This window comes from Hippocampus guttulatus, chromosome 15 (assembly GCF_054856545.1).
Source record: "Hippocampus guttulatus isolate MCC_2025c chromosome 15, RoL_Hgut_1.0, whole genome shotgun sequence".
NCBI classification, from domain to species: Eukaryota; Metazoa; Chordata; class Actinopteri; order Syngnathiformes; family Syngnathidae; genus Hippocampus; species Hippocampus guttulatus.
In genome coordinates this window covers 3,669,575-3,695,610 of record NC_141275.1, presented here as the reverse complement: position 1 = coordinate 3,695,610, position 26,036 = coordinate 3,669,575, and the positions used below count along the sequence as shown (strand labels likewise).

At 42.8% G+C, this 26,036-nt stretch overlaps 1 protein-coding gene across 3 annotated transcripts in view; it reads right to left on the bottom strand.

Moving 5' to 3' along the window:
* Positions 1-22,609, bottom strand: part of arhgap32b (Rho GTPase activating protein 32b) — a 99,045-nt gene extending 76,436 nt beyond the window's left edge. For 2 of the 3 annotated variants that reach the window (XM_086130957.1, XM_086130958.1), the window contains exon 1: positions 22,212-22,609. The gene's annotated coding sequence lies outside the window, so the exon portion shown is untranslated. The remainder of the gene's footprint in view (positions 1-22,211) is intronic. The other variant, XM_086130956.1, reaches the window with a different exon arrangement.
* Between the last annotated feature and the right edge of the window lie 3,427 nt (positions 22,610-26,036).

The window sequence follows — 26,036 nt, the reverse complement described above, 5'->3', positions numbered from 1 at the left end:
TCGAAGCTGTTTTCTGACGCCTGTCATTACACAATTACAGGTATTTCAGCGGCATAAATGGAACTAGTTCCAAAGGTTAATATCAACACGGAAACATTTTGGATTCAAGCCAGATTACCAAACAACACCAACCTGGTATGTCGCATTTGTATGAAGAAAGTCGCAACACAACAAACCTCAAAGTCCATTTACCAAATGCCTTCAGCCTGTCACAACGCCTCACATATTTCATTATCCATTCCAGCCTTGTACAAGCAGGTGGAAGAGGACATTCAGAAGGAGATAAACAATATTTAATTTTACTCTTTAAGTGCATATATGTGGTTCTCAGCGTTATATGTTACTATTTGTTGAAGTGCATTTTTTTTTTTGGTGAACAGAGACTGAATCTGTTCCATTTTTATATTTTTCATTTTTTTCTAAGACATGTTATTTATTTTTCAACAGTTCAATGGAATTTGGTCCGGTCAGGCTAGCGTCTGTCAGGTACAGGGTGGCCGGACAAAGTGCAATACTGCCCGCGAGCCCTTGCGCTGCCGTGAACCTCAGGCCCTGCTAACTGTGCTTTTGTGTACAAGCTCGACTCTTTTTGTAACCATGATGCCATGGGAAACTTCACGTGCGCAGGAACGGGGGATTCAACTCCGGAAGTCCCATTTAAAACAAAACAAAACAAAACAACCCCCCTCCCTGACAAATGAGCTCCATCGATAAATATTGACCATATTGATTAAATGCTCAAACTTGCCTATCAATTATACTGAGTATGGTGAACTGCAAGATGAACTGAATGCAGTTGTCACCGATTATGCCAAGAGCTGACTCAGAAGTGCTTGGGTGACATCACGGGCTAATTTGCATGTCAATGTATTAGAACAGTCTGCTTTCAAATCAGGCAGAGGGCTTGGAAAAAGACTGAGGACTCACATTCTCTCCTTGTCAGAGGTGGAGAGGAGCCAGTTGTGGAACAAAAGGAGGCAGATTAACACAGTGAGTATTTTGTAGGGCCGCATCTGCTGCAGAACACAACTTTATATAACTCAAGGTCTTTTACAACATGTTCCTTTGAGGTCGCCAGCAATATGGCTGAAACCGACTGAATTGTTGCACATTGTGCAGTCAAGGGTGACATTTTTTGGGGAATCCGGCGGGTCCCTGGAATCCCATGAAGTTCCCACGGGATGGGAGTCAACCATATCTTTAATCATTGGATTGGGGCGGTACAGGATAAGAAGCTCACAGGAATAGAGAGTAGAGGGATTATTATGAATATGAAACCTGAGATGGTTAGGAATGCCATCTAAATTATGACGATGCCTAGCGGCATTTGTATCGCATAACAGACCAGTTAACAAGTCCAAAATGAACAGTGGCATGGTGAAGCACGCAACACGTCACAGTGATGACGTGAACCGATCAAAAATGGCAGCATAGAAGATATGTCATTACTTAATCGGCTTCAATAATTTTTCAAAGAATCAGATGCTGTTGATATTTATTTGATATTTTCAATGTTCATACACACTCCCTAATGGAATGAAGGAAAATTAATTTTGAATCATGTGCTGCCTTAAATTGTCTTTACAGTAATCGGTTCCATGCACCTCCATTAGTCTAAGCAGAGCATTCTGATTAATATTGAGTTTGAGGAACATGAGTTAGGCAGTCAAATTTCAGGGGACGGCTATTTTGCCACTTCTTGTCGACTGAAAATGACATCACAGTTGCTCAGGGCTCAGGTAACGACCAATCATGGCTCAGCTTCAGAAAAGAGGCGCGCTGTTACGACAAAGGTGTTGATACAATGCCAAGATGGCAGGGCTTGACACGAACTTTTGCACGGGTAGCACTGGTGCTACCAACTTTTTTTAGTCTGTTCTTCTCTTTTTTTTCATAAATCTTGCCAGCTCTCTTTCAATTCCCATGTTAGTTTCTTTTTCCTGGATGAATTTCCCAATATATAAAAAAAATAACACTTTGGCTACTAACGTTTGTGAATATTTATCGTGCTTATTTTGCATTCAACATAATCCAAAACTGATTCAGACATAAGATAAATAATTGCTCAGTAAAAAATGAAGAAAAAATTGTATTTGACCTGGTTTCTTCTAGACTTTTATAGAAAACCACTTTTTCAAAACTGGCAGCCCCAGAGAGTCGAAGGAGCGTCCCCAGAGGCACATTCGAGAGAGGTGAGTGTCAGAGCGTCAGAGCAGCTTCGCCAGCATATGAATGGCCAAAAGCCATGGCAAGCTCACAGACGCGGCGAAGCCTTTTTGCAAAGCATGTTATGCAGTTAATCGAGCAGGAACACATCGACATCTACATCTCTTGCGCACATCCTGAATTATATCAGAAATTCAAAGAGCAGGTTAACAAGTGAGACATTTGAAAGGCTTCACTAAAAAGTCAAATGAGGTGAAATTATTTTGTGAAACGCAATCTTGTTCCTGACTGGCTGCATTTGACGCTGCATTGAATAAATACTGATTGTAAAAAAAATAAGTACACATGCCTGGCTGCACAGCAGCATTGACCCATTATCAATTAAATGAAGAACCTCTGAATTACAAATCCAATGAATTTAAATGTATGTTGTCAGCTATTGTTACACTTATTTTAATGATTTTTTTGGGGGGGGGGGGTTGCCATGGCAACCTTTCAGTACGTGTATTGAAGTACTGTAAGCATGTATTATCAAAATCACAATATTGGTACCGTCACACTTTGACAATACTGGTATCATGATCATGCTTATAATTTCTAACACAAATCCACACTGCCAAAGACGAGTTGAAACACGGAGGGACGACGTAAATATTTCTTGTATTCGTCACACCAGCGAAGCATCAGGGTCGCTTTCAAAATTGCCCCACGTCAATAGCCCTGGCGACATAGCACAAATGTCCTCTGTCCAAAAAAGTTCAAACAAAGAGAAATTAAGGGTTGTGATGCAACCACGATATTGTGCCAAATCAACACGGTTGTGATCATTTTTGATATGCCCACACGGAACGTGAAAGCTGTTGATACAGACAGACTGTGCAACAGTAAAGCTATGAGGATTTTCTTTTGGCTGCTCCACTTTTGGCCTAATCCTCTTCTCATTTAAAACGTACTTCACACACCATACATCGTTTCAAGACAACGAGCCACAAGCTTGGTTCCGTTGTGATGATGCAAACTTTGTCAGAAATGAAACTCGAATATGTGATGAAACGTGGCTTCTTGCGGGCCATAAATGAAAAGTTATATGTAAAAACGAGCACGTATCGGACAACAAAATACTACTCAGTAATGAAAACTGCAAAAAAAAAAAAAAACAAAAAAAAACACGACATTCCAGACAAAACGACCAGACAATTCAGGTATCCCCAAAAATATTGCTGGCCACAGGCCAAAACCTCCTATGTCGCAAATTGTTGGATTTCGTTTTTTCCCCCACTAACTATACTATTGGTGAATAATTATGTAAGTGAGTGTTATTTTTGCAAATTTGAGACAGATCTTAAGTTTTAGGAATGACTGGCTCTTTTCCACGATACAATGTTAATGGTTGAACAAACATGCTGTTTTTGGAGTCTCCTGGAAAGTGATGATTTTGGAGATACAAGGATTCCGCCTGACACAAACGATTATGTAAATTCTTCCTATTAACACATCAAAATTGTAAGGTCGTTCAAGTGTACTAGAGAGACTTTTGATTCGATGGTGACAGAAAGACGGGCTGGCACAAACTCACGGTTCAATGATTGGGTCCTTCTACGCTTGTCATGTCTACATTACCTTGCCTCCCCTTCCTCTGATTAATGAGCCCAGAATAATGTCTTGTCAGTGCCGCTCTGTGTCCACTTAAGTGCATTGACCAGAACTATATTCCACAAACAGTGGCATAAATCCCCTCTTTTGGGCCTAGTAATGTAAGATGTACAATGTTTAAACATTTTATGAAGCAGATTCCTGTGCAACCATCTGCCATAAGGCACAGACGTCGCAAGAATATCAACTGTCACATCATTCACACCAACGAGCAGCAACAAACATCAGATACATATGTTGACTCCTTGCCATATGACTGTCACTTCATCAAGTTTTGTATTACTATTTTTTTTCAGGTTAGAATGCAACTGAAACATGTAAATGATGCAAATGAAATATGTTGATGAATCCCCTAATGACATGCCAGGGCAAACAAAGTTGGACAGCCGTGTGCAGTTTGCCCTTGATTTCCCCCTGGTTGCAATAAAGCACACATGGCAAAGGATAAATGCTGGCTTTGCGCCAAGAACACCTTGGTAGATCAATGGCAAGGTAGGAAGAGGAAGATTAAAATTTTCAAAACGCAACCTTGGGGTCCTGACCGAGGAGGTCCGAAGAGGACTGTCAGAAAATTAGACGTGTTTTTCTCATTAAGCAAGATTAAAACTGTAGTGAGTGCCTATGGAGAGGAAGACAAGGTCATATTCATTCATTTGTCCAGAAAATCCCAAATACTGGTACGATCATTTAGATATTTCAGAATTAGAATCAGAATCATCATTATTGGCCAAATATGTAAAACACACAAGGAATTTGTCTCCGGTAGTACACACTGCACGAGTATTATCATGAACAAGGTGATGTTATCACCTGATGATATTATCATGACAAATAAGTATGGAAGGACATTCCGTAATGTAAGTGTACCGTTGTGCGGTGGTACCACCCAATGACAACTGTGAGACAATGTGCAAAGTATCAAAGAGAGCTAAAGTGATCAGTGGTAGAATACAATGCTATAACAGTTGTACAGTTGGTGCAGAAAATCATTGAACCAATTTAAAGTGACCAGTCGCAGTATTTGTAGTACAAGAAGTGTGCAATTATGCAAATGTCCTTGAGCGCTTTAAAGTGTCTGGTGCTGTTGAATATAGATCAGTGACAGTGGTTCAAATGAGTACAGAGCTGGAGCTACAATGATTATAACGGTAATGCTGTTCCACAGTGTTGTGCAAAATTGCAAAGAGCCACTTTCCAGATAGATTTGGATTATAGTACTATTTAGGGAGTTAATGGCTAGATGGAAGAAGCTGTTTAAGTGTCTGCTGGATTTGGTGCGCATGGATCGGTAGCACCTGCCTGAGGGGAGTAGCTAGAAAAGGTGGTGGGCTGGGTGTGGGGGGTCCAGTAGGATCTTCCGTGCCCTTGTCTTGGTTCTTGCAGTGTGCAAGTCCTCAAGAGTGGGTAGGGTGGTGCCAATGATTTTTTCCACCATCCTAACTGTCAGTTGCCGTCGGATTTTGTCCTTTTTTGTGGCAGCCCCAAACCAAACCGTGATGGAACAACACAGGATTGATTCGATGACTGCCGTGTAGAACTGTCTTAGCATATCCTGTGGCAGGCCATGCGTCCTCAGCAGCCTCAGGAAGTACATCCTCTGCTGGGCCTTTTTCAGGATGGAGTTGGTGTTAACCTCCCACTTCATGTCCTGAGAGACTGTGATTCCCAGGAACTTGAAGGTCTCGACGGTTGACACAGGGCAGTTGGATAGTGTGAGGGTTCAGCTGTAGTGAAGGATGTTTCCTGAAGTCTACGATCATCTCTACCGTCTTGAACGTGTTCAGCTCTAGGTTGTGTCGGCTGCACCAGAGCTCCAGCTGCTCCACTTCTTGTCGGTATGCAGATTCGTCGCAGTCTTTGATGAGACAGATGACTGTGGTGTCGTCTGCGAACTTTATGAGTTGACGGCTGGGTGTGTTGAGGTGCAATCGTTCGTGGTGAGGGAGAAGACCAGTGGAGAGAGGACGCATCCCTGTGGGGCTCCAGTGCTAGTGGTGCGTGTTTATGATGTTGTTCTTCCCGGCCTCACCTGTTGTGTCCGTCCCGTCAGGAAGCTGAAGATCCACTGGCAGATCGTAGGGTACACACCGAGCTGGAGAAGTTTGGGGGTGAGGGGTTCCGGGATGATGGTGTTGAAGGCAGAGCTAAAATCCACAAACAGGATCCTTGCGTAGGTCCCTGTGCTGTCGAGGTGCTCGAGGATGTAGTGCAGGCCTATGTTGACTGCGTCCTCCACAGACCTGTTTGCCCGGTAGGCAAACTGGAGAGGGTCCAGCAGGGGTCTGGTGAAATTCTTTGGGTGGTTCAGCACAAGGCGTTCAAAGGACTTCATGACCACAGACGTCAGAGCGACAGGCCTATAGTCATTCAGTTCCGATGTTGCTGGATTCTTGGGAACTGGGATGATGGTGAACTGTTTGAAGCAGGATGGGACCTCGCACAGCTCCACGGATCTGTAGAAGATTAGTGTGAAGGAGTCAGCTTGTCAGCGTAGACTTTCAGGCAGGAGGGGGACACTTTGTCGGGCCCCGCAGATTTCTTGATCTTCTGCTGCTTGAAGAGCCATCTGATGTTCTGTTCGTGGATCTGTAGGGCAGAGATTGAGGGTGGGGGCGTGGATATAGTAGATTCTGGTAGAGGTGGGCATATGTGGGAAATGGGGGTGTCCATACTTGGAGTCATGGGGCGGCCCTGTGGTGCAGTGGTTAGCGCGTTGACCTCACAATGCAGATGTTGTGGGTTTGATCCCGGCTGCGGCCTCCCTGGAGTTTGCATGTTCTGCCCAGGCCTGCGTGGTTTTTCTACGGGTACTACGGTTTCCTCCCACATTCCAAAAACATGAATGGCAGTCTAACTGAACACTCTACATTGTCCCTAGGTGTGAGTGTGGATGGTTGTTCTTCACTGTGTGCCCGGAGATTTGCTGGAAAATCGGTTCAGGGTGTCCCCCGAAGATAGCTGGGGTTCGCTCCAACACCCCCCGCGACCTTTGTGAGGATAAAGCGGATCGGACAATAGATGGATGGATAGACTTAGAGTCATGCATGTGAATTTTCATAAATGATTGGTCATAGTTTTCTGACATGAGCCAACATTGCTCTTTATTACAATTTGCATTTTACATTGTCCTGGTGTGATTCCTCAGAACACCAGGCAAGAAATACGTCGCCTTCTGAATATTCAGTCAGGAGCACACTCAGAACAGCCCTTGACAAAATTGGGGCCCCATGCAAGCTTGATGACATGTCAGCAGCATAACGGAGCATTCAAACTTCACTAAGGAGGCACAGGTTGAACGGCTGTCATTCATGTCCCCAAATTATTTTATATTATTCATTTATTTATTTGAAATTATTTCCATCTCCAGAAATTATTTCCATACGACATTTGCAGCACACCTGTTCCCCCCTGATGGACAAGCATTTCGGATAATGGAAAGATGGATGTCTTGTACATGTCAGAGTGTTCCCTCATATTGGTCAGGTCGCAGGTCGTAATGCAAAATGAGGCCTCCCCACAGAGGATGGGGGGCCGATGCACAGTGTGTGATTTGTGTGTAAGGAGGGGTGGCGCTGCCTGGCATGAGGATGCCTTTTCTGTGTTGCGCCTGTCTAAGGATGGGTACCTTTCATATTTGTACTCGTTTGGTTCCGATTCTCAATACCTTGGAATTGATACCGCTCAGGTTAATTTTTTTAACAATAGAATTTGGAATTTTGGCCGACCCTTCTAAACAGAATTGCTTCAAATCTGCCATATTGGAGGGTTTTCTAACATGGACTGCCCATTTAATGTCACACCACAACATTTCAAAAGTGGATTCAAATACAGACTTTGACTTGTCCACTCCAACACTTGAATTTTGGGGGTTTTTTTGCCATTCAGAGGTGGACTTGCTGATGTCTTTCGGATCGTTGCTCTGCTGCATGATCCAAGAGCGCTTGAGTTTGAGGGTACAAACTAATCGTCGGAGGGTCTCCTTCAGGATTTAATGGTAGACAGTAGAATTCATTGTCCCATCAATCACAGAAAGTTGTCCTGGTCCTGAGGAAGCAAAGCAGCCACAGACCATCACACTGCCACCACCATGCTTCACTGTTGGCATGATGTTCTTTTTATCAAATGACGTGCTATTTTTACCCGAGACGTAACAGGCCACACATCTTCCAAAAAGTTAAATTTTTTGACTCATTTATCCACAGAATGTTTTTCCAAAAATCTTAAGGATCGTCAAGATGTCTTGGAAAATGTGAGACGAGCCTTAGTGTTGTTTTTGGACAACAGTGGTTTTTGCCTGGAAACTCTACCACGGATGCCATTTTTGGCCAGTGGTTTTCTTATGCTAGATTCGTGAACACTGACTTGAACTGAGACCAGCAAGGTTTGGAGTTCTTCGGATGTTGTTGTAGGTTCTTTTGTGACATCCTGGATGAGTTGTTGTCACACTCTTGGAGTAATTTTAGCTGGTTGACTGCACCTGGGAATGTTTGCTGAAGTCCCACAGTCTTGGTAATGGCTTTGTAACATTTCCCAGACTGATAGATTTCAATTTGTTCTAATTTCTTCTTGAATATCTTTGGATCGTGACATGATGCATTTGTTTCTTGAGCTCTTAGTGCATACATTTGCTTTGTCTGGCAGATTCTATTTATGTGATTTTTTGATTCAGCAAATGTGGGGCTAGGCTGTTGCCTGTGAACCTGAACTCAGTTTTCCCAAAAAGGAACATGAAATGAACACATTAAACAAAACGGCTTGTTGACAACTTCTGACTGGCTGCAAGAAATAATTGTTCATTTTCTACAAATGAATATCGGGTTCAAATATAGATTTTCAGCCTGCTTTTTTGATGGGGAAGGGGGTCAACAACCGAGTTGGGCACATTTTTTCCCCCATCTCTACTTCTTTTAAACCTGTAAGAACCTTAATAATGTAAAACAATTGCACAGGTTTCATAATGGCATCAGTTTGAATGGATCCTCCATATCTGTTTTGGGACAATCTGTATTGAAACATTACCAAATTGGAGATCAAAGAACGGATTTTGCGCAGGAATTAGCGCATTCCGATATTGCATTATCATGCCAAAGCGAAGTCAACATTTCCAGCCCCCCTCTGGAACTAACTAAAATTAAACGAGCTCGGTTGAGTTTTTATCTCCTTTGTGTTATCTGATGTTCACTCTTTCGAATAAATTATTCAGCCTCTTGAGACTGGATGTCAGAAAAGTCACCTTGTTACCGTATTTTCACGACTATAAGGCGCCATTAAAAGTCTAAAATTTTCTCCAAAATGGACAGGACGCCTTATGATGCGGAGCGTCTTGTCTATGCGCTGAGTTCCAAAACCTGACTGACAGCCGACACGCTGTTTATATAGAGAAAAGGCGGAAGTGACTGTGGACAGGCATGCGGCAAAGAAGTCGGCCAATCAGTGAAGGGTGGGCGTGTATATATACATATATGGAGAGAAAGAGAGAGAAAAGGCAGACGTGAGTGACAGGCATGCGGGGAAGCAGTCCGCCAATCAGTGAAGGGTGGGCGTGTAAGTGGACGCTAAAGTGACGCTACAAGCAGGTACCAACACCTGTATAGAGTGTGGCTATGTGCATTGTTGCAAAACAACTTCGGTTTTGGTTTCTAAGAACCCCCGAAAATAAATTCTACAAAGAGACACGCCTACGAAGCTCAGTTCAAACTTCAAGCCATCGGTTATGCTTTTGGCATGCGTGCCCATCTCACAGCAGCGGTGAAAAACCAAGTCAAGCAAATGAACTCTGACCTTGCCGTTATTCCCGGAGGCTTGACTAAAGAACTCCAACCGCTGGACATCGGCATCAACCGGGCGTTCAAAGTAAAGTTGCGAGCGGCATGGGAACAATGAATGATCGATGGCAAACACAACTTTACAAAGAGTGAGAGGCAGCGCCGGGCGAGTTACGCCACAATTTGCGAATGGATTGTGGCTGCTTGGACGAACGTGTTTGCTTGCACTGTTGTTCGAGTTTTTGGCAAAGCCGGCATCATTTCTGTGGAGCCACATGGCAATGAGAGTGACTGACAACGAGAGGGAACACGGCGTTTTTGATGGATTACCGGTACTTGCACAATTGTTCAATTCTGATGCAGAGGATGAGGACTTTGATGGATTTCTGGGTGATGATTGATCGAAAAACGTGAGTACATTGTACGATGGCTAAATAAAATACAACGGAACTCCGTTTTGCTTCGCTGCCTTTTTAAAAACGTGTTTTTAGCTTGTATCTGTATGTCTTGGCATGCTACCGTATGCTACAAGCTAACGTGTTTTTAGCGTGCGCGCATGCATGCCGTATGTTTAAGCTGGTGTATGTTTTACCACTTTAAAATTGCGCCCAATAATACAGTGCGTTTTGTCTATGTGTAAAATACAGAAATAGCACCCATTAATGAGACTGCGCCCAACCATACGGTGCGTCGAATGGTCGTGAAAATACGGTAATTCAATTCACCTTCATTACATGAATACAAAGGAGGATGGTGTGAGCTATCAGAGCCAGACAAAAGTACTGACAAGAAGTGACTAGTGCAGCACCGCAGCGCTGAATGTAACTGTTGTTTGTGCATGTCATCATGTTTTCGTAAAGTTCCCTGATGCAATTGTTTTCTAAATCGTTCCTATCAAGCCATGGTATGAACAATCTGTGTTTTGTGGCTTCTGTGCCCATGAGAAATCACACTAATTTGACTTGGATAGACATTCCACTCAAAACAGCGGTCACAGAATCACCTAATGTAATTCACGATGTTAAAATTCAATACATGAATCAAATTAAAGGACTCAATATTTTATATTTGGCCCATACTCTGTCACAGACTCCACCACAGCGGTATATGCATCCCCTGTTCTGCTACAAAGTACATTATAACATTCCAGAGTTTTAAGTACTGTATTTTCACGACCACAGAAAAGTCTTCAGTTTTCTCCAAAATGGACTGGGCGCCTAACTCTGCGGGTCGCCTTGTGTATGCACTGAGTTCCAAAAGCTGTGAATGCTGTTGTGTGACTTCGATGAGGGATCCGCTTGACTGAGTGGTGTTGTGCCGACACGTTGCTTATATGGAGGCAAGGCAGACGTAACTGAGGATAGCATGCAGACGTTAAAATAGGAAGTCTGGGTGTGAAAGAGGTCACTAAAGGCATGCCCCCAGTAAGTGTACTTAGTATATAGTATGTCCATTGTGCAAAACAACATCCTGAAAATGGCAACTATGAAGAAAAAAGCTTATGCAGCACAGTTGAAGCTGCAAGCTATCAGTTACGCGGAGGACCACGGGAATTGAGCATCGGCGAGAGAATTCAAGATCAACTAATCCATGGTGCTTGGTGATTTTGTTTTATGAAACCGTGCCATCTATCCATCAGAGTCAGGACGACCATGGTGCAGCAACATCCGGCGGATTACAATGAAAAGTTGGCTATCTTCCACTTCGACTGCAGTAAAAAGTGTCATGTTCTGAATTACATTGAATAAAGACGCTTTCTTGGAGATTTTAATCCTTTATTCTGCCGCTCTGCCGGGCTCGCTTGGCTTTCATTACTGACTGTTCTCTCAACCAATCCCCACATTTCTAAATAACCCGCTTGGGCTACGGCAAGTGATGATGGACAAGCAGACTTAGCATTTTGAAATACAACAGCGCTGGATGAGTTGGGCCACAATTTGTGAATGGATTGTGGTTGCTTGGGCTAAACTGTCTGCTTGCACTGTTGTTTGAGTTTTCGCAAAAGCTGGCAACAGGTCTGAGAAGGAACAAGACTGACTCTGACAATGACGCGATGGAACCTGGCGTGTTTGATGGAGAACTTGCCCAGCTGTTCATTTCGGATACAGAAGATGTGGACTTTGATGGATTGATGGACTCAGTTTTTCTCCCGCTGCCTTTTTAAAAACATACGCTAGTGGGCATGCATGCTAATGCTTAAACATATAACAGACATATAGAAATATGAAGTGAATGAATGATACAAACAACAAAAAAATTGGGTATTTTGTAGATAATAGTAAATGTGAAGCCACGTTTCAGTGTAACTCTTATTAGTAAAGTCCTCCTGAAATGCGCCAACATAACAAGGCACCACAGAACAAATATAAAGACCATGAATAACTCCCCATAAAACTAAATCAAGAGCCGCTCGCTGCATATTGTACAGAGTGGGCTTCGTGCGTCGGAATCACCTGGCGTGGTAAATGATTCTTTTAAGTAGGATTCCTGCTCTTTTCTAGAAGTGCTATCTTATTTTTCTTCTTTGGTCATCGGCTTTTGTGTTGTCTCACCACTGGGCCTTTCCCCGTTGCAAAGAAACTTTCCAAGTACGTCTGTTCCCCCATCCCCCTAATTTTGCTAGTTTGTGGGTTTAATATTCATATTACATTCCCAAGATTTGACATGTGTCAAGAGTATGTCATAGAACACAGAAAAATTCGGTCACTTCTCAATACATTTTTCAGCATTGAATAAGAATTATAAAGTGGAAGCCCTGTAATTATTTTCAGTTGTTCCAACTGTGCGATTTCTACTAGCCCTGTTTTTACTCCATCCTCTTGCTCATTTGTTTTAAATTATGTTTTGTTATCAGTCAAATTTAGTGTCTTGATGTTTTTTTTACTTGTGAAATAAACTTACATTTATTCAAGCAAACAACAGAACAAAAGCAACCAAAAATTGGTACCGTTGAGTACTGCTATCAATTTCCAAGTTCAGAGAATCTGAGCCGAACTAGCTCAAATGTGAAAGGTACTCATTCCTAATATGCACAGATCATCCCTAGAACGTATGCCTAAATAAATGAATTTGATAACAGTTCAGTTCAGTTCATGTGGAATAGCAATATGACAATGTTTGAGAGGGAAAAAAATGGAAATTTTTAAAGATTAGAACAGGAATGCTCCTGGGTTTGACACAAACCTTTACTGATTATATCTTGCTATATTTCCAGCAACATGGCCTCCTGAAAAGTGTTCTCCTTTGACACAACTGCCAGAAAAAGTAATGAATGAAAACCATTTTGTGAAATCCTGATCTCATGGTTCACCACCGTGCCTTTGTGGGAATACATGTACCTTGAGAATTTCCTAATCAGCGCATGTCAATGCCAGGATTGTTTACGGGAGACCGGCAATTCTTTGGGAATGTCACGGCACCCTCTGAAGCTACTCGGCAGACGGGGGGCCCGGCCCGGAGGGAGATGATTTTTTTTTTCACACTAGGTTTGGAAAAGCTGCAGCGACAGCCCGGTTCGTACTATGCATAATTAAAGAGTATGAGGAAAGGAGCCACATTGCATGCCGAGCCCCACACAAATGCACCAGTATCTAAAGTTTGAGGTCCCAGGTCAGTGCCGAATTGGTGCACAGCCTCCAAGACGGAGACAAACAAGAAAATATTGAGAGATTGGACATTTTTGTGTGTAAAAGAAAGAATACAAAAATAATTTTGATGCACAATCAAGGAATGCCCATTAAGTCCAAAACATTAAAGAGCAACCTACCCTCATTGCATCTCTCGGGTAACTAACTTGCAACCTGCGTTACATCAAACATGGCATGATGGGTTTATGAGGGTAAATGTAAAAATATGCAAACTACAGTTTCACTGCAAAGTGTACCATCTCCGTTTCAGCCAATCAGCATTGGAGCAGCGTTGTAAACAAGCGTCATACACACATATTTGGATGTATGCATACATATATAGGACTGCATAATTTAAATAGCAAGACCACTTTGGAAAAAAAAAAGCTTTTGTGAATTCACTCCACTTTGTCAGGTGGTTGCAGGGAATAAAATCATGTGGATCCAGATATCTTTTTGTTCGGTAGATGTATCGTGTCCTTTAAGGGGAAGTCAACCCCAAAATATTCTTCACATGAATCTGTTTTATGTGCCTCCACGAGTCGAAACATGACACTGATTAATTTGTGGTTGTGGAATATGAGTTAAGCAGCAAAATCCACCGCTTTTTTTCCCCATTTCGGGGGTGGGGGCGGCCATTTTGCCACGTGCTGTCGACTGAAAATGTCATCACAGTTGCTCGGGGCTCAGGTAACGACCATTCACAACTCACCTGCCTTCTGAAGCTGAGCCATGATTGATCGTTCCCTGAGATCCCTGAAATGGACAAAAACTGATTGATTTCACTGCTTGACTCAGATTTAAAAAATATATTCACCCTTTCATGCACCCTGTAACCTGATAACATAAGGTGCCCACTGCAGTAACCGCTGTAGCTGAAAGTGTTAATCGGAATGCCATGGTGAGACTAGTGGGGCTACACAGAAACATTTTTGGGTTGACTCTCCCTTGAAAAGAAATATATCTGGATCCTGATGATTTAATTTTGTGCTTCCAAGTGTTGAAATAAAACTGAGTAAAATCCACACACAATTTCTTTTTGTAGTAGTGGCTCTGGAGGACCTGTGCATTTGACTAAAGAGCTGAATTCAATCACATCGAGCTTCAACATACTTTGAATGATAACATCAGGCCAAAGGATTTCAGAAATTCACAAAAAACATTTTTCGGTTCCGTTGGATTACCCAATGGGAAATCATGGTAACTAATTTTGGGTTTCGTCAACATTCATCATGGGAACCCATTTTTCTATTTTCACTGTTATTCATAATCAAGAATTCTGATACTCAAAACTATATTGAAAGAGTAAATATTTGAAAACTATGCATTAACAATGACCATAAATAGATCAGCAGCTGTGTACTCCAGGTTTATTCAAAACAATAAATAGATTTTTCAAAATATGTTGTTTAACACTTTTATTGTACTCATATGGCATCATGAAGACAGCATAGCACAAAATCTGACTCTTTTTCCCAGTCACACTGCAAAGAGGAACTTACTGGTAATCATTAATATATCAATTAGTATGAAATACTATGGCCATCAGAAACACAATACGTCAGTTCTGTCTATATACCATGGGCCACAAGTAAACCTGACACTATTAACATGAAACATGATCACATGATTATATGTGTGTGTGTGTGTGTGTACTATTTATGTCAATAAGCATAATATCAATGACTACCCACCCCCTTTATTAATACAAAAGCATGTAATTGGAATTGAATGATTAAAATCATCTGATGAATCTTTAAAAAGAATGACCTTATTACTATATATAGACTTACAGTATTGACATGGCTTGACGTCCTCTTTGCAACCCCAAGACGATGCACTGTGTAATGTGATGTGCAGTGTCAAGATCCTATTTAGGTTTTTGTATTATGACTTCCTCATTTATTTTGATGGTCCAATTCCAGGGACTTGTTTGCTTCCTCTATTATCGGGCTGGGCCGGGGGGTGCTCCCGCACCTGCAGCTGATCAGTAATCACCACCTGTGTATAAGACCTCTGCTGATCTGCAAGCGAGTGCCAGATGATTCGTGAATTACGAGAGGTATCTAGGCCTTTTCTTGTGCACACGCTTGCCCTTTTTGAATGTTTTGTGTATAAGTACTTACTAGTGATGGGTCCATGAGGCCTCATGAGGCGTGTCGACACAATGACACACTGTGTTGATACTGTACTGATACTGTGTCGCTGACCACTGCCACCTGCTGGACCTTCAAAATCCCTGCAGCCAACCCACTTGACAGACCGAACGAACTGATTTGATGATGACGTGTATACAATGCACTACCTCACTCTACCCACAATAGCCACAAGCGCCATTGTTTATGTTGTTGTTTATGCTGTTTATATTGTTTATATTGTCTATACTGTTCAGATTACATGTCTTTTTTATACAGGGTAGCTGCTATCCTTTCTTAGCTGTGTGTGTTTAATGCACAGCATGTTTGCATGCATGTATGCACTGAGGATTGAGAGGAAGAAATTTCATCTATGCTGCATGTCATACATAAAGCATATTTGACAATAAAGATGACATTGACCCTTGACAATTTCATTCACATCCATGCATTCATATTGTATCATTCAATGTGTTTCAATAATGTGAAAATCATGTGAATGAGGATGCTTGTGGGCTTTGTCTTCACAAATTTTGATTTAAAAAAATAAGATGCTCCAGTGTTTTAAATTTCAGTCTGTTGCGTTTAATGCATGCTATTTCCCCTGTTGTGGAGAACACACACACACAATGGAATAAGACATGTCAAAAATCCGAGAGGCACTTGGAGAGACAAGGAGATTTTAATAAATACCTTATTCTCCAAAAGGAGATCAAAATGGCTCTACACGGCGGACAATTTGTATTTGTCCGGAAGCTGTTCCATAATATGCACGTACTGTAGCAACGTCACTCGAGTGAAGCGCGTCTCAGCAGTTGATAGTCTGCTGCTCTCTGCTGTGAGCGCGAGCACGTACTCGCGGCGCCGACCCAACCCACGCCACATATTAAGCTTTGAACTACGACAACAGCTAAACTAGCCTAGCCGATGTAATGATGGTCAGCAGACAAGGTTTACGTTTTATGTGACTTTTAATAGCAACGTGGCAGAGTCATCAAACATGTGGTGTGCTCACTCGCAGTCACTTTCTGGAACTCCCTCTTATAGGCGGGACCTCTCAATCAACTGGAGTATGACGTACAGTACAAACGTTCATAAAGCACTTCTCATATAATAATAGCCTATTATATGACAGCCGACATGACGCTCGAAGTCAGACGGACACATTTTTTCTGATAATCAGTGTGTTTTCCGTATTGCCCAAACATATATTTTTATTCGAGCGAGGGTGAGGTTTGGCTTGTTTCGGCAATCGGCATCGTGTCGCCAGACGCACTTCCTTAGGATACACTGTGCGGGCTTCTGCTGCGTCAACGCCCCCTGCACTGAGTCGACGCCCCCTGGACTAAGTGGCGCAGCTTGGACTGTGCCAAGCAGCCGATGCAGTCTAAACTGCACAGGTGCAGTTCACGTGTCAATTAGCAGCCTGGACTGTGTCAACGCAGCCGATGTGTCAATTAGCAGCCCGGACTGTGTCAACGCAGCCGATGCAGTCTAAACTGCGCCGGTGCAGTTCACGTGTCAATCACGTGACGTAATGAAGCAGCACATGCACCGACACGTGGTTTGCTCTGTGAGCCCAGCGCATGCGTCAACGCATTGGTGTCGCTGGACCCATCACTAGTACTTACTCTTGCTTGTCTCTTCCCAGTGCCTCCCTGCCTCAGATTTTCACCCACGGACCATGTGATCCTATGATTATCCTGCTCCCCATTCGCTCTTGGATCCACTGCTATTTCTACCTTTCCTGAACCACAACAGAATCATCTGGCCAACAAGAATGGATCCAGCGGACTCCACCTCTTACCAGGAAGCCCTCAGAGCACAAGGAGTATTGGTCGGCAAGCATGACCAACTTCTTCAAGGACTAATGGATGGCCTCCAGACCCTAACCCTCGAAGTCCAACAGGTTAAGACCCAACTCACTTAACTGGTGCTGCCCAGTTCTGACTCAATCGCTACCGCACGGAACCCTCCTGTTCTAACCTTCCCTGTTCTCCCTCACCCTCATTGTGAAACTTTCCTTCCGACTCCTGAGTTTTACTCTGAAGAACCAGGCAATTGTGGTCGCTTTTTGCTTCATTGTAACTTGGCTTTTGATTTACAGCCCACAAGTTATTCATCGGATGTCTCAAAAATAGCGTTTTGTGTTAACTTGTTACGAGGCAAGGCGGGTCATTGGGTTACGGGTCTTTGGTACCAGGGATCCCCTATTTTGAATTCATTTAGTGCCTTTTCGGGCGAATTTCGCATGGTGTTTGACCACCCTATTCAGGGTCGAGAGGCCAGAAATCCTTTATTTTCGTTAAGGTAGGGCTCACAATCTGTTGCAGCCTATTCAATTGATGTCAGGGTCTTGGCCACAGAATGTGGGTGGTGGGAGCCTGCATTGATGGACCTGTTCGCCCAGACGTTATCCGAGGAAATTAAGGATGAGTTGGCTACTTGAGATGAGCAGTCTTCTCGAGAGGACTTAATTTCATTAGCCATCAAGCTTGACAACCGCCTTCGGGACCGATGGAGGGAGAGAGCACCAAGGGCACATAAACAAGCTACTTTCCCAATGTCTCCCAACGACCCCACGGTACGGCCTAATTTTACTCCCCGGTTTGTGACACCCACTGTACCCCTGGAGAAACCTATGCAGCTTGGCAAGACTCGTCTCACACTGCGAACGACGGAGACGGATGAACGCCAACTTGCGCCTGTACTGTGGGCAGGCAGGGCATTTTGCAACTACTTGTCTGGCCCAGCCAAAAGATCAGGCTCATCAGTGATGGGGAGTACTCTGGTGAGCCAAACTTCCTCTTCTTTTCGCTCTCCTACCAGTCTCTCTCTCCCTGCCAAATTGACTTTCAATTCACTCACTGTCCCCGTTCAAGTGCTCATTGATTCAGGTGCAGATGACAATTTTATTGACCAGGACTTTGCTACTCTGGCTAAGGTACCCCTTGAGCTCCGAGCGGGAACAAAAGTAATTCAGGCTGTGGATGGCAGATCTATTTTCAGGGTTACTCACCGTACCGCCCCCCTTTCATTGGTCGTCTCGGGTAATCACAATGAAACAATTCAACTATTCGTCATCCCTTCACCCTCATCTCCTGCCATTCTTAGCTCCCCTGGCTTAGGCGCCATAATCCGCAAATTGACTGGTCACTGAACAAGATCTTGGGCTGGAGTTCTAACTGTTACTCATTGTGTCTAGGTTCTGCGATCTCATGAGCGGGTGTCACCCAAGATCCTTCACATCCATCAAACCCCCCAGACCTTTCTACAGTGCCCTCAGAGTACCACAACTTTGCTACCGTGTTCAGCAGGGAGCAAGCACACACCCTGCCCCTCCACCGCCCATATGACTGTGTCATTGACCTGTTTCCGGGGGCTCCCTTCCCCACCGGCAGACTCTTCAACCTTTCTCGCCCTGAGAGGGAGGCTATGAAAAAAATACATTTCTGACTCTCTGGCAGCTGGTTTGATCCATCCCTCCTCCTCCCCCATTGGGGCAGGATTTTTCTTTGTGGAGAAGAAGGATCACACCCTTCGTCCTTGCGTTGATTTTTGGGGCCTCAATAAAATTACTATTAAAAATAAGTACCCATTGCCTCTCATTGACCCATTATTTGAACCACTCTGCCATGCCCAGATCTTCACCAAGCTGGACCTCCAAAATACCCATCACCTCATCCGCATCAGGGAAGGTGATGAATGGAAAACCGCTTTCAACACCCCCCTTGGTCATTTCGAATACCTTGTCATGCCCTTTGGACTCACAAATGCCCCTGCATGCTCAACCATTTCATCTTCATTTACTTGGATGACATCTTGATCTTCTCCCGTTCTCTCGAGGAGCATCGGCTACACATACAGATGGTCCTCCAAAGGCTCCTGGAGAACAGACTGTTCGTAAAACCAGAGAAGTGTGAGTTCCATGTGTAATCTGTGCACTTATTGGGCTACATTATTGCCAGGGGCCAACTTGAACCAGACCCTACTAAGATACAGGCAGTTGCTGACTGGCCTACCCCCACTAATCGCAAGGAACTCCAACGTTTTTTGGGCTTTGCGAACTTCTACCGCCGCTTTGTCCGCGACTACAGTAAGGTTGCAGTTCCCTTAACCAGCCTCAGCTCCACAAAGCTCCCTTTCTGTTGGACCCCGGAAGCTGATGGAGCATTTATGAGACTGAAGCTTCTGGTCACCAATGCCCCCATTTTTAAGCACCCTAAAACTTCTCTCCAGTTTGTGGTAGAGGTGGACGCATCAGACACCGGGGTGGGAGCTGTCTTGTCCCAACTTGATCCCGAAACCCAAAAGTTACACCCATGTGCCTTTTTTTCTCGCCGTCTCGTGCCTCATGTCAAATCTCTTTCGTGTTTTGTGCGTACATCACACGAGAGCTTAGTGATACACCCTTCTTCGGATGATTCGTATGAACAATCCGACTGGCATTCCCATTTCTTAAATGTCTTAAGTAATACACCTTTCAGTGTCACCGCCAACTCAATCCGTCATTCGCGCACTTTCTCAGCGTGCGGACGAACATAGCAACCCGAATGTGCACGTAAAGTTCCTCCCGCCTCCCTCTCCCCACTCACACACACACACCACCACCACCACCACGTAACAAAACGAAAGTATAATTGCAGAAAAACATTCACACCACACAACAAACAGACATACAGGCACGGTGAAATCGCGTTGATCACACGAGAGATTCGATCGCGGACAGTCAACCAGTGTGCGGTAATTTTTATGGGAAACGATTTTCCGGTACCGTAAAAATAATCCCAAGGAAACGACACGCTCCCGGAAATGATCGTTACCGTGAAATCTTCAGGCTTGCAACATGGCTTTTAGTGCACATATTTATTTACATTAATAAAACCCAAATACTGCCTGTTGCACCGAATATGTACTGAACCATCTCCCTGGCAACAAAAAACACTATGTGGTGTAGATCGTCAACTATCGCTGTAATCATGGCAGAAGTAGCTTGCAATTTGTTTAGGAGGTTGGATCAAATAAGTAATTAATTAGTCTTACTGCTGTGAAAGCTTGTACAAAGAAAATAATTGGCAAAATATTTTGTCTTCCAGAGAATACTTTACTCACAAGGCCTTGAATTCCGAACTACTTTGTAAACTATCATGTGATCATCACCGTTGCTGCATCCAGAGAGAAAGTTTTATGTGACCATGTACCCAGAAACAATTCTGATTAGTGTGACGAGTTAAATAGGAATTAGAGGCCTCCATGTATATTTGATTAAGCCCTTCATCTAATACGTGGTCTGAAGCATCAGAAGGCGGAGTAACTCTGGTTCAAATAACATGCGTGGAGAAAGAGGCGCTTTCCCACAGCCGCGCAGGAACCCAAGCCCTTTAAAAGTCTCATTAATGATATACAGTAGGTTTTTTCCCAAATTTAAGGTTGGAGGACAAAATATGTTAGGGGTCTTTTTTTTGGATTGCTGATTGTCAAAGATCTAGGTTCATTTCTTGATAATCAAGACAATTTCTAGACAAACTGCTTTTTGATTAATCTTTATTGGAAGTCATGTCTTTGGTGTCACTTACCGTGACTTTATCGACCGTATTAGCATTCTCACTTCTCACTTTGTGAGAATGCTAATTGGGGCACGGCACGGCACGGCACATCCTGAACTGGCACTTTTTATTTGCTGACTGAAGATTTTCAGAGATGAAGTTGGAATGCTACGGTTGTTTGTTTCGTGTCTTAGTAAATCATTTCTTCTTCATACTGTATACACGTAATTGACATGTTTATACTGTATTACATGTTCATGTTTTTACATCTATCAATATTCATACTGCATTACATCATAGTTGGCGGCCATTTTGCTGGACACGGTTACAATTAACTACCGTTATAACGTACAGATTCGTGTCCCTTGAGGTACATTGGAACGAAATTCGACAGTACATATAATAAAACTGATATTCTTATTATCTTACAGTAATCCCTCTTTATAACTAGGTTTGGCTTTCACGGCTTCGCTGTTTCACTTAGTTTTTTCCAGTGCGTTGTGTTTTGCATCCTGATTGGCTAAGGGACTACAGACTAATGTCAACAGTCTCCGTGTCTCATCGCTGTACAGCTTGCAAAATTTTGGCCATAACAAAACCGACAATGTCGATGAAACTTTCTGTGCAGCATTTCTAAAAACTATCAGTTGTTTGTAAGAAAACATTTTTATATTTTTTATTAATTCTTGGGCCTGACAAAAGTCTAAATCTTTAATTTCATTCATTACAGTATTGTATTGTATTGTATTGTATTGGAATAAGTGTAAAAACAAAGATGACTGCTTGACTACTTCACGGATTTCACTAATCACGGGTTCTTTTCGAAACGTAACCCCCGCGATAAACGAGGGATTACTGGTATGGATAAATGTAAAGCTTGTGTTTGTTCGAAAACAATAATGGATGTTAAATCGCAATTGGAAAAAATCGCAGCTACAGTAGAGTAAAAGAATCCAGCTTTACTGTCAACACAAATCGAAAATAATTAGAGATAACGTACAGAGCACTCCCCATACGAGCCTGACGCACCAGACAACGTCAGATAGCATTAATGACGGTACCATTACGGACTAAATGAGCATTAAACAGTGGAGAAGCGGGTCCTCGTGGATTTGCCAAATCGGTGCACACACCACGAGTGGGGTGAGATCGAGGCTCTTTCTCACATGCATGCCATTTCACATGAGCGGACTAGACTCCGTGTCTCGTCCCAGAACACTGGCTGAAACTAATATGGAGCAATATAGGAAGTAGGGGGGGACAGACAGAGACCACATGACAGGCTTGAACATGAGTGCAACACATAAAAAACAGAATTACCTCAGTTCAGGTCGATCCTGTGGCGTTCGACGATCACCCGACGGATGGCGAGACGAGTTTAGCTTTCCCCGTCTGCGTCTGGTTCTTCCCTTCGAACGGATTCTGTCCACATCCCAGTTTTAGTCCGTTTAAGAGATGTTATAACGTCTTTCGGGGGGGTTATTGTAATGTCTCCAACCGAAGTGAAGGAAACAGCGCCAACATAACCCATAACAAAAAGACTCCCGGGGCTCACCGGCGGTTTCCAGTCAAATTTCCGTGCATGGAGAATAATAATTTCTTTTAAATCACATATCTTGATGTGCAGCATTGGGTTTAATAGCTTTTCTTTTGATTCACAGTTGGCTGTTTAGAGTTTAAAAAAAAAGTGTCCGGTTGCTCCCTCCATGTGCAAGCCAGCATGAGCAGAAGTAGGAAAGTGATTACAAGCTGGTGCAGAACAGCGCCGCTCTGGCAATGTTGCCTTCGCGAAAATCGGAAATATTACTTTCAACATAATCGCCACAAAGAGAAGGACAAATTGCACTCTCATGCTGAGTGGACGACAAATCAATCCTGTATTCTTTTTTATTTTTCTTTGCGAATTGTCTCTCATACGAGTGCGACGTCGATAATTCTATTGAATTCGTGTTTTTTTAACGGAAATGAATGACCCCCCCAATATATTCATAAATCGATTGCCCTTTAAATAAAGGAAATATCAATCTAATTCAGTTGTGTTGAGATGTACAAAATAAAGTAAACTTTCATGATTTATATCTCTGGCCATCCCACAACAAGGGGAACATTTTGACACCTTTGAGTTTCCTGTCAGTTTCACATGGATGCAGCATTCTTAGCTCGCTTGATAATCTGCCATGATTCATTTATATTAGATGTATATTTAAAGAAGATATTTAATGGATTTGAATGCAAAAAGAAAGTGTCTTTAGTCAATAACGTTTGATTCTTACAGTCATTGTCTCTCAAAATTATCATTTCCCACCACTGCAGACACCACATGGCTGAAAAGTCATTGTTTATTATGCCATCAACAGTCAGGGTTTTGCGAAATAAAATATATACCTCTTACTACATACAGTATTTTACCCAACATATTCATAGTAGGAACTTAGTAAAAAGCAACACTTAGAACATTTGTGCTTTAGACATGATTTGTATGTGTGCCATCCATCATAGTAAGCAAAATAGTGTTGGCTGTTGGTGAGAAAAGATCAATCTAATTGGCTCTTTGCTAGCAAATGCAAATCAGAGCATGAGGTAGAAGAAGACTATGATATAGTCCACAAAATCAAAGTAATGGCTAAAAAATGCCATTATCTAAATTTCATACTTTAAAACCAATACAAAGTGCTTCACAAAACAAATAATAAAAGACAAAAACACATTACACCCCACCCACCGGCAGTCTGTGGACACTTGGGATATACTGTACAACACCAATGGGTAAAAGTATCAATTCATCCATCCATCCATCCATTATCCGAGCCACTTAAGCTCATGAGGGTTGCCACGGGGAGAACATGCAAACGCCACACAGGAAGGCCAGAGCTGGAATCGAAGCCGGTACCTCTGTACTGTGAAGCTGATGCGCGAACCGGTCGATCACCGGGCCGCCCATTTAAATATATTATAAATATAATAGGATATGTCTGCCGAAGAAAGGCAATTGGATTCAAACATTTTCTTGATCAAGTATAAAGGTATAAAAACTGTGTTGGCAAAATTTCATGAAAAGAGAAAACCATAATTACCCCCCCACACACAATTGTTTTTTAGCATGTCTAATTAATATTTTTTCAATAACCTTTTTAACCCTTTCAGGGACGACGGTTACTCCATTGGAAAGCTTATCATGTTATAAGGTTACAGGGTGCAGGAAAGGGTTAAAGTGCCCTTTATAAGTTCTGTCAGGAAAAGATATAAGGTGCAACCAAACAAACAACAACAACAAAAAAACCTAAAATATATAGAGGTACACTCACAAAACATTCTGTCATTCTGCGATATGAGACTGGAATGATTCCAGAATTTTCCAATTTACTGGGAATCACTCACCCACCCCACTGTCAGCATGATCTGCAGCCAATCGCCCATCTGTTGTTTTCAAGATGACACATATCCAAGGGGTCGGAGTTAGGAATGTGGGAAAAGAACGTTGTGCTCAACAGACAAGTATAAGACAATTTTTTCTGAAACTATATTCATAGAGAGGAATGGGGGTAGAAAAAAAAACATTTGGCACGGTAACCTAAAGCAAGAAATAAATATTTCTGAATAGTGAAAACACTGAAAACATCCATCCATCCATCCATTTTCCAAACCGCTTGATCCTCACTAGGGTCGCGGGGGGTGCTGGAGCCTATCCCAGCCATCTCCGGGCAGTAGGCGGGGGACACCCTGAATCAGTTGCCAGCCAATCGCAGGGCACACAGAGACGAACAACCATCCACGCCCACACTCACACCTAGGGACAATTTTAGAGCGTCCAATCAGCCTGACATGCATGTTTTTGGAATGTGGGAGGAAACCGAAGCACCCGGAGAAAACCCACGCAGGCCCGGGGAGAACATGCAAACTCCACACAGGGAGGCCGGAGCTGGAATCGAACCCGGTACCTCTGCACTGTGAAGCCGACGTGCTAACCACTGGACTACCGGGCCGCCCTACACTGAAAACAGAAAACAACAAAACAAAAAAAAAGAGCAACAATCCAAAATACATTAAAGGAGACATATTGCACTTTTTTTCACAATTTATAATAGTTTCTGGGTGATTTCATAAAATGTCTTTGACGTGCTATCTCATAAAACTATCCCAAGGCTCAGGAATTGTAATACAATTTACACGCCCCTGTATCGGAATCGAGGAAAAATTGACGGTGAGCTACAAAGCATGAAACCAGACAGGACTCTGGACGTTTACACGTTTTCCTTGCAGAGGCGGTTTTCTACTTTCAAAAAAACAATCCTCTTAGGGATCATCCAGTGGTGTGAACGTGAGTATGAGTGGTTGTTTTAGCATTGCACAGGAAAGGAGACACATTTTTCTATATTTTATTGTTATAGGAGGAATCAAGGAAAGAAAAGATGAGTTTCCCCAATCCTATCGAATTCCATCTGCTGATTCTTGTTAAAGGCACATGAGGATAGGCCTGTTTTACTTCTCTCGACATCTTTACAGGCCTTGGTGACAGACTGCCTCAGAATAAAGATAAAAATGAAGAGCCTTCCATAAATTTTGTCCTCGGCAGCACAGTGCAACGCTGTTTTTATTTGACGGTCTAAAAAAATATCCATACATTTTTAGTACCATGACAATTTCAAACGCAATAAATTGGTTTTGTTATGAAATGTATGAATATTTAAATAATCCTGAACCTACATGACTAAAGTGCTTATTTCACTATCCCCTTCCCTTATTTTTTTGTCCTTTTGTCTCAAAAAAGGCTGACCCAACCATCACGGAATAAAATGATTTCTTATTGTTGTATGCAGTGTGAGTGTATTTAATTCAGCTGCAACGACTGCAGTCGCCAGATAATATTGTAGCCTGTTCCCGCAGCGTAATCTCTATTTTAAAAAAAGGTTTAGCAGCTTACACAAAGACAATAATCATGCAGAGAGAAGATGAGTCTGCGGCCAAACTAGGTTCTGTGACACTGCAGGCGCTTTGCGCTTTACTTCATGATGACAATGTTCAAATAAGCATTTCTTCGGCTTTTCTGGGGGTAACATCATGTCATAATTATTCGCTTGGCTGGCTGATATTCAAGAGGTACGGTGGTTTGGGGTCTTTCCTTGATGCAGTTTTCATGTTCTTCAC